The following is a 16412-nucleotide window of genomic DNA, read 5'->3' as shown; positions in this document are numbered from 1 at the left end:
TGGTTTTTTGTTTTGTTTTGTTTTTTTTAGTTTTAGTTTTTAACAAAATTACATGTCTATGTGGTCTGAAGAGTCAAATAGTTCAACAAGGCTTATCATAAAATCATAGCAGTTTCCAAACCACTCAGACTCCTCAATTTCTTCTTTAGAGACAACTGCCTTTAAGTATTTTAGTTGTTTATTTGGGTACTTAACACATGTGTCTAAGCCATTTCTTGGTTTTTCTCTTGTAGGCATTATCTACTGATTCTTAAGAATTTGGCTTTCATGATCATTTGCCCACCCTGGTGCACACCACTCATCCTCTCAATGCAATTCTATCTTAATTTTGGTCCAATCAATGTTTCATGGTCACATTATTGTGACTAGGTACATGCAGTTACATCTGAGCCATGCAGTATAAAAGAGTGCCAAGATTATTTTTTAATTTCTACCCCAATTTGATGTTTTCCCAGAAACAAGGATCATCTTGTTTGTTTCCTTAGGTTTTCACGTCATTGTTAATTATTAATTTAGCCTCAAATTATCTCCCAGTTGGCTATATATGTTCTCAAGAAGTTCAAAAAAACAAAACATTGTTTTTCATCAATTCCTCTTTTTGGAGACATCACTCCTGGAGCCTTCTGATCTGCTGCATTCTGGAATGCTTGTTCTCTGTGCCTATAGGACAGCTGCTATCCTACGACCTCCCTCCATCATTATCCTGGGGATCCTTCTGCCTTGCTCTTGAGTTAGATTTCTTGCTTCCTATATTTCAACTTTTTCTTGTTCCACTCCCTCATTTTGGTGGCATATCTTCTCCTCTAGTAGCTTTATTATTATTATTATTATTATTATTATTATTATTATTATTATTATTTTTTGGTAAACATAACCTAAAATTTACCATTTTAACTATTTTGAAGAGTACAATTCAATGACACTATGCATATTCACATTATTGTGGAAGCATCTCCACCATCCATCTCCAGGACTCTTCCCACCTTACCAAAGTGAAATTCTGTACCCATTAAAAACTCTTTGTTCTCACCTCACCACACACCCTGGTAACCAATCTTCTACCTTCTGTCCCCATGCATTTGACTGTTCCAGGTACCTCATATAACTGGAATCATATATTTTTGTCCTTAAGAAAGGGTATATGAAAGGTATATTTTTTGAGAACTTGCATATCTAAAAATATATTTATTTCTCACTTATTGATAATTTGGCTGGATATATAATTCTGTGTTGGATGTACTTTTCATGTTTAATTTTGAAAGTGCTGTTTGCATATGATATGCCAATTAAATCTCAGACACCTGGAGCCAGACTGCCTGGTTTCCATCCCAGCTTTTAACTATTTATTACCTGTGTCATTTGCGCAACTTTGTACTCTGCTACTGTGTATCTCAGATTTCTCACCTATAAAATGGGGATAAGAATAACACCAATTTCATAAGGTTGTTGTGAGGATGATTGTAAAGCACTTACTATAGTACAATAGAGTTAAAGTCTTGTCTAAAATATTAGCTACTATTGCCTTTCAACTTCTAGTGCTATTGTCAAAGCTGTTTTGATTCTTGATCCCTTCTAGGTCACTCATTTTTTTTTTTTCTTTGGAAGTGGTTAAAATCTATTTGAACTAATATTCTGAAATTTCATAGTGATGTTCCTTTGTATAGATTTATTTTATTTTATTTTATTATTATTTATTTATTCATTCATTCATTCATCCATGAGAGACACACATAGAGAGAGGCAGAGACACAGGCAGAGGGAGAAGCAGGCTCCATGCAGGGAGCCTGATGCGGGACTGATACTGAGACTCCAGGATCACACCCTGGGCCAAAGGCAGCGCCAAACCGCTGAGCCACCAGGGTTGCCCTGTATAGGTTTATTTTAAACCATTTTTCTGAATGCCTAAGAGGCTTTCTTCTTCTTTTTTTTTTAATAAGGAAAGTTTCTTTTGCTAAAATTTATTCATGAGAGACACAGAGATAGAGGCAGAGACATAGGCAGAGGGAGAAGCAGGCTCCCTGTGGGGAGCCTGATGTGGGACTCAATCCCAGGACCCCAGGATCACGACCTGAGCCAAAGGCAGGAACTCAACTACTGAGCCACCCAGGTGTCCCACTCAAGAGGTTTTCAATCAGGAACTAATGGCCTTCAATGTGGGAAAATCCAATTGATTAATCAATTAATTATTTAATGATAGCCTCCCTTCTTTTTTTTTTTTGGTCCTCTCTTCCTGGAATACCTATCATTTCGTTGATCTTTATTTTCACCTATATCTTTTATGCCTTATATTTTCATATATATAATGCTGAAGAGCTCTGCCTGTGTTATTTCCTTTTTAAAAACCAACCAAACCAGACTGTTCTTGTTTCATGGATTCATATCTTCTTTTATCTCTCTGAGAATCCTAATTTTTAAAAAATGTTTTTTTTCTTCTTTTTCATAGTCTGCTTCTTTCTGCTTGCTCCTACCGCATCTTTAACATTAGAATCTTACTTCTAACACCTGGTGATTCTTGGTATCTGCCAAGTAGGCAGAAAAATGCTGATTAGAAGCTCTATATGTGTGGATGGGGTTTGCCAACTATGGGCTTCACCACAAGGCAGTCTTATTGGATCTGATCAGGAGCCCTTCATGTCATAGAAAAGAATCTTGCAATTTCCTCACTGGAGAATGTATGTCAGGCTTCCAGCCTGCTGGGGAAGAGGGCTTGGGCAGTATTTATTTATTTATTTATTTATTTATTTAATTTATTTTTAATTGGAGTTCAATTTGCCAACATATAGCATAACACCCAGTGCTCATCCCGCCAAGTGCCCCCCTCAGTGCCCGTCACTCAGTCATGCCAACCCCCCGCCCACCTCCCCTACCACTACCCCTTGTTCATTTCCCAGAGTTAGGTGTCTCTCATGTTCTGTCATTGGGCAGTATTTAAACTTTCATTGAATTTTCTTGTTTTTAATGCACTTACCCTCTCAAGAGAACAAACCTTCAGTGTTTTGCTGCCATGGGGGGCAGTCACCCAGATGTAATGACTTGGAGAGGAGATCTAATGGATTCTTCAATAGCTTTCAGACTAAAACTCTGTTTTCTGCTGTGTCCCAGTTCTGCTGTTCAAATTGAGATTCTTTTCAGTGTTCACTATCACCTGCTTAGGAGTTTGATTTTGTGGGTCTTCTGTCCATTACCACTCAACTTTTTTTTTTTTTTTAATAACCAGAAAGGAGCAATTGTTCATGTTTTTCTTTTCACTTTACCCACCATGAACATTTTCCCAGGTCAATAAATATTCTCTGAACTATGTTAATAGTTGTCTTGTATTCCTTCATATAAATATACTATAATTTACTTAACCAACTCTCTACTGCTGGACAACTTGGGGTTATTTTCAAATTTTTTATATCGTAAGCAAGAAAGTGTTGGACATTTTTGTTGCAAAAATTCTGTTTGTATCTTTAATTATTTCCTCAAATTCAGTTACTGCTCCTTCTGGCAGTACCACTTTTGATAGGTCATTAATTCCATTGGGATGCTTTGTGAAACAAATTTTCTGCAAACAAATGTGTTTGGGATTGGTGACATTTTGTGTGGGTCCGTAGTTTAAAACACTCCACAGGGATCCCTGGGTGGCGCAGCGGTTTGGCGCCTGCCTTTGGCCCAGGGCGCGATCCTGGAGACCCGGGATCCAATCCCACATCGGGCTCCCGGTGCATGGAGCCTGCTTCTCCCTCTGCCTGTGTCTTTGCCTCTTTCTCTCTCTCTCTCTGTGACTATCATAAATAAATAAATTAAAAAAAAAACACTCCACAGATGATTTTGTTGTACAGTGCAATTTGGAAACCACCATGATCACAGACTCAGCTTCCATTTTCCCCAGGAAAGCCACGCTGATTGAGGCTGGAGTGAAGCAATAGAAGAAAACCCAGCAGGTGTCTTAGTCCATTTGGGCTTGCTATAGACTCAGTGGCTTATAAACAACAGAGATTTCTAACAGTTCTGGAGACTAAGATATCTGGGCACTGACAGATTGGGTGTCTGGGGAGAGCCCATTTCTGGGTTCAGACAGCCATCCACTAGCTGTGTCTTACATGGCAGGAGGGTAAAGAAGCTTTCCCAAGCCTCTTATGGAGTCACTAATCCCTGTAGGTTCTGCTTCATGACCTAATGATCTCCCAAAGGCCCCACCTCCAAATACCATTACACTGGGGATGAGGTCTCAACATGAATTTTGGGGGATGCAAACATTCAGGTCAGTTAGCAGAAGGGCAGGTATAGGTTTGGCCCAGAATGACAAATTGCTCAACGTTAGTAGCAGGCACTCAGCAAAATCCACCTACTTTTTTTTTTTTTAAATCATTGGTATGTGCTCAGAGCCCTATACAGTAGGAAGTAATGCTTTAAGCATAATTTTCTTAAAAAAAATTCATGAAATAAGGCACAGTTTGTTTGGAAGCCAAATTTTGTAGCCTACACTTAGAAAAAAGAAGAAGAAGAAGAAGAAGAAATAGAAGAAGAAGAAGAAGAAGAAGAAGAAGAAGAAGAAGAAGAAGAAGAATGTTTAATACTGTTGAGAGTTTTGAGGGAGTGCTCCAGATGGAAAAACAAGTACCATTTCAGCAGTGTCAAATAAAGGGCCAAATCTAGTAATTTTCAAACCATACCGAGCAGAAACCTCACAAGGCAAGCTTGTGAAAATGCAGATTTCTGGGCCTCATCATTCTTAATCTAGTTTATCAGCTAGAGTGTAGGCCCTAAATCCTGAATCTACACCAAGGATCCCTGGATATCTGATGTAGGTGGTCCTTGGACCACGATTTGAGAAACTGGCTTTAAACAATGTTTTGCCAGAAATTACTAGAGCTGCTTGAATCTGGAAACATCCGTAGAATTCCCTCTGTTAGCCATCCCAGGGTCTTGGGGTTGGGGCTGAGAACACTTTTCCCCATCAAACAGGGCTCCAAGCCCAGAAGACAGCGCGGGGCTGGCCCAGTTTGGAATGGTTTCCATGAAGTCGAGCGTGCAGGCAAACATTTGGGATGGGGAGGCCCTCTCCCCGGCTGGTCTGGGCCGCTGTTTGCTGAAAATTCACACAAGGCTGTCAGAATGGAAGCTATAGAGCCTCATAAAAGGGTTTTTTAAAAACGGCAATTAGAGAAAAGGAAAAGAAAAACAAGTGGGCTTGCTCTTTGGCACAAGGAAGCAGTGGCCGCTCAAAATTTGGAACCTTGGTTTTTTTTGGGGGGTGGGGTGGGGCCCCTGTTCTCTGCTCCTTAAATCTATGCAACTTAATGCTCCTCTTTCCTCCAGGCCCACGGTCTCTACTTTGAAAGCCCTGGAGTCCGACTAAAGCACCGCAGCGCAGCCCAAACCTCCGACCGCAGGGGCAGCCAACGCCCCCACCCCCCAGGCTGGGCCGGGAGCGGGTTCAGGGCGCGGGCGCAGGTTGCAGGCGCGCTCGAGAGGGGGCGCGGTCTCCGCCGCCGGGTCCGCCCTGCGGGGCAGAGGTCGCGGGGGGCGAGGCTCCCGGGCCCGCTGCTGCCCCGGGTCCGGAGACGCGCGCGCCCCCCGCCGCCGACGGTAAGCCCCCGGGACCCCGCGACCCCCGCGACCCGCGCAGGTCCTGGAAGCTCTGGAGCCCCGGCCGCTGGCGCGCGGACACACTCCGGGGGTCGGGGAGGGGCGCAGAGGCGCGGGGTGTGTCCCCAGCCGCACTCTGTGCCCTTGCACCCGCCGCTCCCCTTGACGGGTACACCTGCGTGCCCGGCCGGGACCCCGCCCAGCTCGAGATCCCTTCCAGAAATCGCCCCGGAGAGGGGAGCTTTGGGCCAAGCGAGGCCTGTTGGGTCCAGAACGCGCGCCTCCCGTTAGAAGAGCCCCGGGGTGCCCCCGGGGTGCCCCCCTCCCCCCGAGGATCCCCAAGAAGCTCCCTCCGCAGAGACCGAGAAGGGCGTGCGCGGACCCTGCAGGAGCCACCCCGTCGCTGCACCAGGGTTTGCGGAGAGCTCTGCACTTTTCAGCTCTACTTGTAGCTCGGAGAGGGTGTAGGTGGTGGTGACGTTGGAAATGAGATACGAGCCGCAGTTAAAAACACATCTATTGACATCGAAGACCAGAAAATTGCCCCGTTGTGCACAATGTATTCTTTTCTTCCCAGTTTTAACAACAATAACAACAAAAAAGGAATATTGGAAAACAACCGCCACCTCTTCCTATACTCCCACGGCCTTAATCCATGTGCACACGTGTTGTTGTTGTTGTTGTTGTTGTTAACATAGTTGCAATTAGAGGTACATGGCATTCTGATTTCAAATTCTGGGGCAAGGGAGGTAAATTACATCCGGACAGAACGGATGTCTTCATTAGTTTTAGGAGAAAGATCTTCCAGTGCATGAGCTGGAAGTTAAAGATTGTATCATGCTTTCAACCTATATTACAAAAGTTTAAAGGATAAAGGACATGAAAGGCTCTTTAAAAAGATCCTTTTGAGACATATAAATGTACATATATATTCGCATACATTCTTTTTGCATCTTCGTTTCAAAGCCAAGGACAAATTTCTTTCCAACATAGCACTTTGATCTTTATGCTCTTAAGGAAATAACTTTACCATGTACTAGGATTTTGAGAGCACTGGTTTTCCATCAGATATTTTTCAAACCCCTAATCACCATTTAATCAGAGGCCGCAGGGTCTTGCACCTCTGTTCTTTCTGGAATGCTTTTCCCTTGCCTTTGCTTTGCTAGCTCCTCCTTATTTAGATCTTAGCTCATATTCATTTCTCAGCCCACCCTCATACAATGATATTTTATTTTCTTCCAAGCACGCACCACGATCTGAAATTATTAATTTGGTAATTGCTGCACCCCCAGCCCCCACCGCAACAACAATGTAGGAGACGTTGCTGTCTTACGTGCTGTTATATTCTAGAACCGTACACCCCACTCCCAGTATCTGCTGGGACTGGGATTTAATAAATGAATTTACTAAAAAAACAATCTTTGCAACATAGGATAGCCTTGAGAGCACTTGCCGATTGTGACTGTGGAGGAAACATCTTTGGTCTCCTGTCCCCTACTCCCTTGCTTTTATCCCTTGGTGGCTTGGGTGCAGCTGCTCTCAGATCTGCTGGCCCCACTTAGGGCCCCACCCACGGTGACCCAGGCCAGCCCCAGGAAGTAGGCCCTGGAGGCAGCTGGGGCCTCAGGCAGTTTTTTTGGGGCCTGATTTTGGACTAGAAAGTGGCCGGGATTCTCCCCCAGAGGCCTGGGACTGCTGGCCGTGCAAACCCCCTGACCCTTTAGCACTTCTCAGCGCTTGGCTGCGTGTACGAGGCTGCAAGGTTCGTGGTGGGAGCTGCTCGTGAAAAACGCTCTGTTATTGTTGGCCTCCAGGCACAGGGAATAATTAGGGGAGTGACATGAGCTAAAGTGGAGGTCTTTCCCTGTGGGCTGGGCCACGGGACTGCAACTGGCCTGCTTGCTGGCAGAGGCTGTGGATTCCTGCGGAGTCCTACGTGGTTCACTTCTCAGAGGAAGCCTGGATGAGGAAGAGGCTGGGAGTGGGGGCAGAAAGTTTGGAATTTCCCGTGGTTCCTTGGGGATTGATTGTTGTCGAGAACCACCCTGGCCAACAGCAAGGTGAGGTGGCCGGGCCTGCCCGCCTTTCCTCAAGGCCACACACAGCTCCCAGGGGCTCACGGGTGCCTGGCCCAGGGCCTGGCTCTCAGATGCGCAGAGCTGGAGTCCAGCCGTGGGGGGAACCAGTGTTCTGGGAGCTGTCAGGTGCCAGAGAGGAGAAGCTTTCCATTGAGCTGTGTAGTTTCCCTGGAGGTGCCTGGCACCTGGTGGGTGTGACGTCAGGGTCCATTCAAGTGGGAAGTGTGAGGATGCCCTTAACACTGTGTTTTGGGCCTGGGTGTGTGTCGGAGAACGGAGACTCCAGAGGTCCACTGCCTGGATTCAAATCCTGGCAGCTCCATTTACAAACTGTGAGCATGCTCTTGCCTACTACCCCGTGCACCTGTAGGGCGCAGGTGGTACCTCCGTGGGGTTTGTTGGGAGGGTAAGATGTGGGCATTGTGGAAAGCACTTAGGACAGGACCTGGCTTATAGTAACAGGGTAAGTGCTAAACAAAACTGAAAAAGAAAGTATGGAAAAGGTAACAGTTCCTCCTGGGGGAGGACAGGGAAGGGGCACACTGGGGATTTCAACAGTTATTGTCATTTTTCTTAAACTGGTTGGGAACATGGGTTTCGTTATACTGTTCTTCTTTATGCTTTACGCATATAAATGTTTTAATAACGGTTCAGTATATAATATAACATTAAAACTGAACACTTAAGGACGCCTGGGTGGCCCGGTGGGTTAAGTGTTTTCCTTCAGCGTAGGTTGTGATCCCATGGTGCTGGGATCGAGCCCCGCATCGGGCACCCTGCTCGGGGGAGAGCTTGCTTCTCCCTTTCCCTCTGCCCTTGTGCTCTCTCACTCTGTCAAATAAAGCAATAAAATATTTTTAAAAAGTAAATATTGGGCAGCCCGGGTGGCTCAGCTGTTTAGCGCCGCCTTTAGCCCAGGGCGTAGTCCAGGAGACCTGAGATCGAGTCCCGCGTCGGGCTCCCTGCATGGAGCCTGCTTCTCCCTCTGCCTGTGTCTCTGCCTCTCTCTCTGTCTATGTGTCTCTCATTAATAAATAAATAAATAAATAAATAAATAAATAAATAAATAAATAAATAAAATCTTTTTTAAAAAAGTAAATATAACCACACACTTCAGTCTCCTGTACTGCATTTTAACACACTGAAGACTATTGAGGTATTATTCATTTGCGAGGCCTATCTTGTTCCTGTACAACCTTATGAGGGAAAACTGTTAATATTTCCAGCTTACAGATGCATAAAGTGAGTCTGAATAAGTTGTTTAAGGTCTGCTTTGTCAAACAGGAGAGGCAGGATTTATTTTTTTTATATTTATTTATTTATTTATTTATTTATTTATTTATTTATTTTGAGAGACAGGATTTAAATCAGCGCCTGGGTTCTTAATTGTGTATGGCTTTCTTAATGTGTCACAGATACAACAGGTTGTATCTGAGCTTGAAAAAAATGGAACTCATTGCACACTATGACTTAGCTGTGTGAATTGGGATTTTCTGAATCGTGAAACCAATCAAAACACAGAAATAAGCTGAAAATGGAAATGGCTGAGTGCAAATCACCACTCCTAGCCCTCTACTTCAGAGTTTATTTTCATTGAAACAGCCTCCTTGGGATGCCTGTGTCTCTACCTCTCTTTGTGTCTCTCATGAATAAATAAATAAAATCTTAAAAAAAAGAGAGAGAGAAAGAAAGAAACAGCCTCCTCTTCTCACAGGTCTATTAATAATAAGAAATGTTGTAAATTTTAATTTTAAATAAAATGAGATGCCACTTATACGTGCTTTACTCTGTATATAGAACATATAAACAATCTTCCTATAAAATATATGTTGAGATTCCATTAGAAAAAAGGTCTGTGATGCAAGAAAGAAAAAAGAATATTGACTATCACTGGCTTAAGGATATAACTGAGGTTTAGGAATTTGATGGTGTGTGTTAAATGTTATTCAACAGACATTTATTAAATGCTTTTATGTATAAAGCATTGGGTTAAGCATTTGGGGAAACTAAGAGATGATAGCACAGTTATAATCAAACTTGTTTGTAGTCCTTCAATTATGTAATGCATTAGTATATAGTGGACTTTTGAACTATACAGGTTTAAACTGTGTGGGTTCACTTAAATGTGGATTTTTTGGATAAATACAGTACTGTAAATGTATTTTCTTTTCCTTATGATTTCTTTTGAAGCTTTATTTATTTGAATGAGAGAGTGTTGAGGATGTACGCTTGCAAGCCCATGGTGGGGAGGGGCAGGGGGAGAGAGAACCCCAAGAAGACTCTGCGCTGAGAGTGGAGCCTGGCCTGGGGTTTGATCCCACGACCCTGAGGTCACAACCTGGGCCGAAACCAAGAGGCAGAGGCTCAGCCGACTGCGCCACCCAGGCACGTCCCCGCCCCATGATTTTCTTAACATTTTCTCTAGCTTGTTTTAATGTAGGAATGCAGTATATAATACATATAACATATGAAATATGTGTTCATAGACTATATGAACCGTAAGCCAACGGTGTTAGGCCAACGGTGTTAGGCTTACGTGGATTTTCAACTATGCAGGGATCCGTATCCCCACCCCCTGTGTGGTTTAAGGGTCAACTGTACTATGGACTATTTTGAAACTTCTGACACTTAACCAAGCTGACTGTACAATGGACTATGAAATTCCTACTGTCAGAGTCTTTGGTAGAATTCAAACAAAAGATTAATGATTTCACAAAGTCCCAGCATTTGAGCTGGACTTCAAAGATGGATAAAGACAAGGAGAGGGGTGCCTGGGTGGCTCAGTCGGTTGAGCGTAAGACTCTTGGTTTCAGTTCAGGTCCTGATCTCACAGTATTTGTCCTTTTGTGGCTAGCTTACTTCACTTAGAAGAAAGTCTTCGAGGTTCATCCACGTTGTAGCAGGGGTCAGAATTTCCTTTCTTTTTAAGGCTGAATAATATGCCATTGTATGGACAGATAGCCCAAACTTGTTTATCTATTTATGTGGGTATGGACCTTCGTGTTGTTTCTACCTCTCTGTGATCTTGATTAACTTCTTTAAGCAGTCCCTGCATGGAACTTCCCTCCACACAAGTTGGAGATGCTTTTTGAGTTTGTTTTAATTATGTTTGAGTTGTTAGTAGAAAATCACAAACCCTATCACTAAATCAAGATGTGAAATTGAGCTCATTCATCTTTAGAGAAAAAGTACTTTTTAATCCAGATTTCAAGTCAATTTGGATAGCACCGTTCTTTTTTTTTTTTTTTAAGATTTTATTTATTCATTTGAGAGAGAGAGAGAGAGAATGAGAGAGCAAGCACAGAGGGAGGAAGAAGTAGACTCCCCGTTGAGGAGGAAACCCAGTGTGGGGCTCAATCCCAAGATTCTGAAATCATGACCTAAGCCAAAGGCAATGCTTAACAGACTGAGCCACCCAGGTGCCTCTGGGTAGCACCAGTTCTGTACTTGATTGCGGGGGGACTTGGTCCCAGGAGCTCACCAAGGATGGATGAGGGCCAACTCAGCAGTTAGCAGTTCAGTGTTGGGGCCTGCTATGCTTTCCTCCATCTTTGTAAAGCCTCAAACTTTGGAGTGGAGGGGTAGAAAAGTGAGGAGGTTGGTTGGAGATCCAGGCCTAGACACCATGGAAAAGAACTGGACTGTTTCCCAGGAACATGCTACTTTGGGGGCTGCTGTTGTTCTTAGTTTTGAATAGGAGAAACATTGGCAGAGGACTTTGGTGGAATGGGGGTACAGGGAAACCACCAGAGTCCAAAGCTCAGGCCAGCTTCCCACACCGCTCTTTTCTCCTTCCTTAAAGACCTTGGTTTAGAGAAAACAAAATAGGTTTTCTGTTTTTGTTTTTAGATTTTATTTATTTGAGAGAGAGAGAGAAAGAGAGAGCACAAGTGAGGAATGGGGAGACGGTGAAGCAGACTCCTCGCTGAACAGGGAGCCAGACTTGGGCTCATCCCAGCACCTCGAGACCATGACCTGAACCAAAAGCAGACGCTTAACTGACAGCCATACAGGAGCCCCAGAGAAAACAAAATAGTTTTGACAGAGTTACTAGGTCGGAATAATTTCAGGTCTAGTTTATTTTTTTTTAATTTTTTATTTTTTTATTTATTTTTTTTTTAAATTTTTATTTATTTATGATAGTCACACAGAGAGAAAGAGAGGCAGAGACACAGGCAGAGGGAGAAGCAGGCTCCATGCACCAGGAGCCCGATGTGGGACTCGATCCCGGGTCTCCAGGATCGCGCCCTGGGCCAAAGGCAGGCGCCAAACCGCTGCGCCACCCAGAGATCCCCTCAGGTCTAGTTTAATGCATTTCTCCTTTGCCAGCCTTGCAGGCAATCGGTTTTTATCTTTGGAATTTACTGTTTCCCTAGTTGTGTGCCATGGTGCCCAGGGGTGCTGCAGTAAACACGCAGGGGTACCGTGGGATATATTACGTTTTTAAGGGAAATGGAACTATACTTGACATTTGTGGGATGCTCAAGAGCTGCTAGCTGGAGGTGCTCATAGTTTCAACATTAGGTCGTGCTACATTCCTTCCAGTGGTGTCATATCTTTGCGAAGCTGGGTTTTTGGTGCTTGCTGTGATAAAAACTGAGTACCTAATGAAAATCAGTGTGGAGTAGGAGATGAGAGCAGCAGTGTCCAATCTGATTCCCAGGTTTAAGAAGTTGTAAGGTGCCCGATAGGTGTATACAGTCCGTTAGTAAGTAATTATACCGTTTAAGAATGAAATAAAAAAATATATTTTTTCGATTTATGTGTATTATTCTTTCCAATGACCACACAATTGTTAGGACATAAATACTTCATACGTTGTTTGGACTTTAGCATTTAATAAATGGAGCTGTTAAGTGTTTCTTTCATCCAAGGGTGCCATTAAAAATTACTGAGACACTAAAGGCACAGTCTATCAAGAGAATTTGGGATTCTTTGCTTTCATTTATCAGAAAATTCCTGAAATACTTACTTTTAAATATATCAAATATGGAGCTGACGGTGAGGTCACAAGAGAAAGAAAATAAACATGTTGCTTTGAGATTTTTTAAAGCAAATGGCTTTATTTTTCTGATTGTAAAATTTAATAGGTATGGTTTATTTAAAAAAAAAAATCCAGAAAGGTACAAAATAGAAAACAAAACCTTCATATTTCCCCTCTCTGTTGTTTCCCCTTCCCAGAGGTTACAGCTGTTAACATTTTGGTGGATATACTTCCAGACTCTTCTCTCACGTTTAAGATTAGATGTTATGCAAAAATTGGATCATATATATTCTATTTTGCTTCTTCCTTTTCAAGGTTCACTGTATCACAGCTATCTTTCCACGTCAACATAAATAGATTTGGAATCACACATCATGCATATACATTTACTTTACACAGATTTACAAATAGACCTCCAAGGGGAAAAAGCCTCTCAGTTCTCAAACCTGATTAACTAACTGGAAGAGGATTCCACTGTTAGGGTAGCTCAACTGTGCCCCCTCGTGGCCCGATACTATATTTAACATTTTTCTTCCAAGATTTGCGGGAAGGCCTTGTAGTCTGATGGAAGATACAAAGGTGAATGAAATAAGACCTGTTTTAGAAACTCACAGTCCATAAGAGGAGATGAAATGTATAATGAAATAACTATGGGAGGAAAGAGAAAGTAATTAGGTACATCATAAGAGAGCTACAGTTAACAATCCCATAGGAGCAAGGGGTTAGTCCGTCTGTGAAGATTAAAGACTCCATGGCACAAGGGCAGCAGTAACTACCATAATAACAGAAAACATTAAATGAGTGCTCTTAAGCCAGGCACCACTCTTTGCACTTTTAAGAGCAAAGATGGAACTTCTCTCTTGTAGGCTTTACCCATGGGAAGGATTTCCACACAGAGGGGTCACAAGGAGATGATAAAGGATAGTACCCTAGGTGGGGGAGCTGCAGGAGCAAATGCGGGAGAGCCTGTGTAGAGAGGACCGGGCCTTGCAGATTGCTTGCAATGAAGTGAGAAAGGACATTAGAAAGAGGCAAGTGCCTCGAATCCCAGGCTAAGGAATGTGACCTTAATTCTGCTGACTGGCAGCGGTGACCAATGATTCAAGTTGTTTGGTCAGGGGAGCAATTTTATTGGAGCTGGACTTACGGAAGATTAAGTTTTCAGCAGGGCGAAGGATGAGAGGCCCATGGTGGAGGGGCCAGCCAAGAGGCTACTGCACCAGTCCAGGCAAGAATATAATGCCGCCTGGAAGAGGTGCAGCAGAGAATGGAAAGGAGACATGAATCAGAGCTTGGTTAGGAAGGCAGCAATGACAAGATTTCTGTCTTGAATTTCACAGTTTTATCACTTGGTGTGAAACCACAGTCACATTTGGTGAACTTCAAATGGAGCTCTTCATACCCGATGGTTCAGACCATTTAGTTTGATGCGAACTAAATAGATTGATTTGCCAGGGTTCACAGGCTGATCTCTTCCTCCTCCTCCAAGAAACTAGTTATTTTAGAGACACCAGCCAGAGCACATTATTCAGCCTCTCATTTGGTAATTTTGATGGGGCTCAGGTCCTCTGGCAGAGCATACTATTCCTAGCCATTTGCTACATTTGTGAAGGTGGCATGGTATTTAGAGGATGGTGTTACAATACGTTTCTTTTTTTCCAGTGACTATAAAAGCAGAGGCAATTTGCTGAGCCTGAGCAAACAGGGTTTGGATTAGGTCCGAGGGGCTGATTCTAAGGATGGGAGATACCTGGAGATTACCAGAATTGCACCATCAAGGGGGGCTGCGGCTCACTATTTTGTGGTCACTTAAACAGACGAGACAGTTAAGTTAGGTGATGGGAGTTTAGTTTGCCTTCCGAAATAATCAATTTTATTTTATTTATAAATGGTTATCAAAGAAATCCTGCCTTTAACATTATAAGCACCCAGTGCAGTGATTCTCAAAGCAGGGTCACCAGTTCATTGGTGAGTGCAGGATCCTCTGGATGGGCTCAAGCCTAACCCATAAATGTACAGGGTGTTATTTTATAATAAAAAGTAAGGCACATCAGCTCACTTTTATCTCTAATAAAGCTAATAATAAATGATTCAAATATCTTCCTCCCACTTCTTGGTTATCACAGGCTTTCCCCTGCCTGTGTGGGAGTGTCCCTACATAGTTTAAGAGTCACCGATGTGGAAAGAAGTGATTATATTGATTGCTCTTCGTGCATTTTCCTAGTAACTGGTGAACTTCTCTGCACTTCCTGGGTCGTCTGAAATATTGTTCCCCGAGAAACTATCTTGAGTTGTATCACATCTTAAAGACAAGTGAGTTGAATGAGGGGAAGTTATGTCAGGTGTTCCTGGGGTATCCGGGACCTAGAATTCAAAAAGATTCACATGGCTATCCTCTCTGAATATTAGGGGATGTGCTTTTGCTGGTGGGCAAAGAGGTGTGGCTCAATATAATATATAACATAATATAATGCAGTTCTTGAATTTGTGGATCACTAATTAACATGCTTGAGCTATTTCAAACTTTGCTGGAGTCATAATTCAAAACTGGTTTGTCATCGGGGTACAGCAGTATCATATTTCAAACCCTATCAGATGATAGTTATGTACTTTATCACTTTTTAACCATTTAAATTACATTGCTGTTAATAGGATCTGTGTTTTAACATCGACAGGCGGATTGCATGGTTCATGTCTAGTTGAGTTTTTATGGCTAATTGGGCACATATGTACGAGACTAACCCCTCTCTTCAGAACTGAGGGATTTTACTAAAAATGAGCATATTTTTATTACAGGCAGTTTAGTTTCATCTGCTTAAGTAGTTTCTTAAACATGAAGCATTTTTTCAGTACAAGTGTGCCTTAATGTGTTAACTGTATTTTTTAAATGCAGATTTCTTTCACTAGCTTAATGGGAATTCACAGAAATCATAGCCTTTTAATTAAAGCCAATCTGTTTCAGTGCCAGACATTCTGAAAGATTCCAGTGAACCAAAAAAGAACACATTTCTGCACTGGAAGTGTGCATATGGGAGCCTTCAGAAGCCTGACAGAAATGCCTGATGGAAGGATCTGAAACAGGAAAAAGATTAATAAAAAGAATGTCAGAGTAGTTTTCGGAATAGCTTAAATAATGTGTGTACTGAAATCATTTCCTACACCAAAGGATGATTTGATTGAAAAACTGTGACTCTTGCATAGTCTTAATGCTATGAAGTCTAAATCTCACTTCAGTCCATTTAAGCTAAAGAAGAGAGCTACGTTTTTTCAAACCTAAAATTGGTATAAATGACTATTTTCAGAACTAGCTCAAGTGGTCTGACAAGCAAAATTTGGAAGACAAAGGAACGGAATATTTGAAGTTGAAAGGATCCTGGAAGATCTGGAACGTACAGTCATTGTAAGGTGGTCATGGGGAAACACAGGATACATTCGGGTACAGTTTGGTCACACAGAAAGATCCAGGGACCAGAAGTCAGATGCACTTAACTCTCAGTGGGACCGGACAAGTCACTTAACACTGCTCTATTTCTATTTCCTCCATTGTAACACAGTGATTATATCCACCATAACCATTTTGTGGTTATTGTGAGGATCCTAATGAGCTACTGGGGATAAAAGCTTCTGGAAAAGCCATGCTAAAGTGTCATAAAAGTGGAATCATTTCTGTGGCTTTGGGTAACCATGGCCAGGCAAAGGACATGTTTTATTTGCCATGGCCTTACGCAAGTGCCTAGCACCTGCCTGGTGTAAGGAAAGGCTCCATAGACAGAGCT

General features: G+C 42.7%; 1 protein-coding gene across 2 annotated transcripts in view; it reads left to right on the top strand.

Annotated features, from left to right (window-relative positions):
- The first annotated feature begins 5511 nt into the window (after positions 1–5511).
- Positions 5512–16412, top strand: part of LOC140612843 (uncharacterized) — a 172265-nt gene continuing 161364 nt past the window's right edge. Inside the window, exon 1 of one of the 2 annotated variants that reach the window (XM_072791011.1) lies at positions 5512–5574. The gene's annotated coding sequence lies outside the window, so the exon portion shown is untranslated. The remainder of the gene's footprint in view (positions 5575–16412) is intronic. The other variant, XM_072791010.1, reaches the window with a different exon arrangement.

This window comes from Canis lupus, chromosome 21, assembly GCF_048164855.1.
Source record: "Canis lupus baileyi chromosome 21, mCanLup2.hap1, whole genome shotgun sequence".
NCBI classification, from domain to species: domain Eukaryota; kingdom Metazoa; phylum Chordata; class Mammalia; order Carnivora; family Canidae; genus Canis; species Canis lupus.
This window is presented reverse-complemented; position numbering and strand designations above follow the sequence as displayed.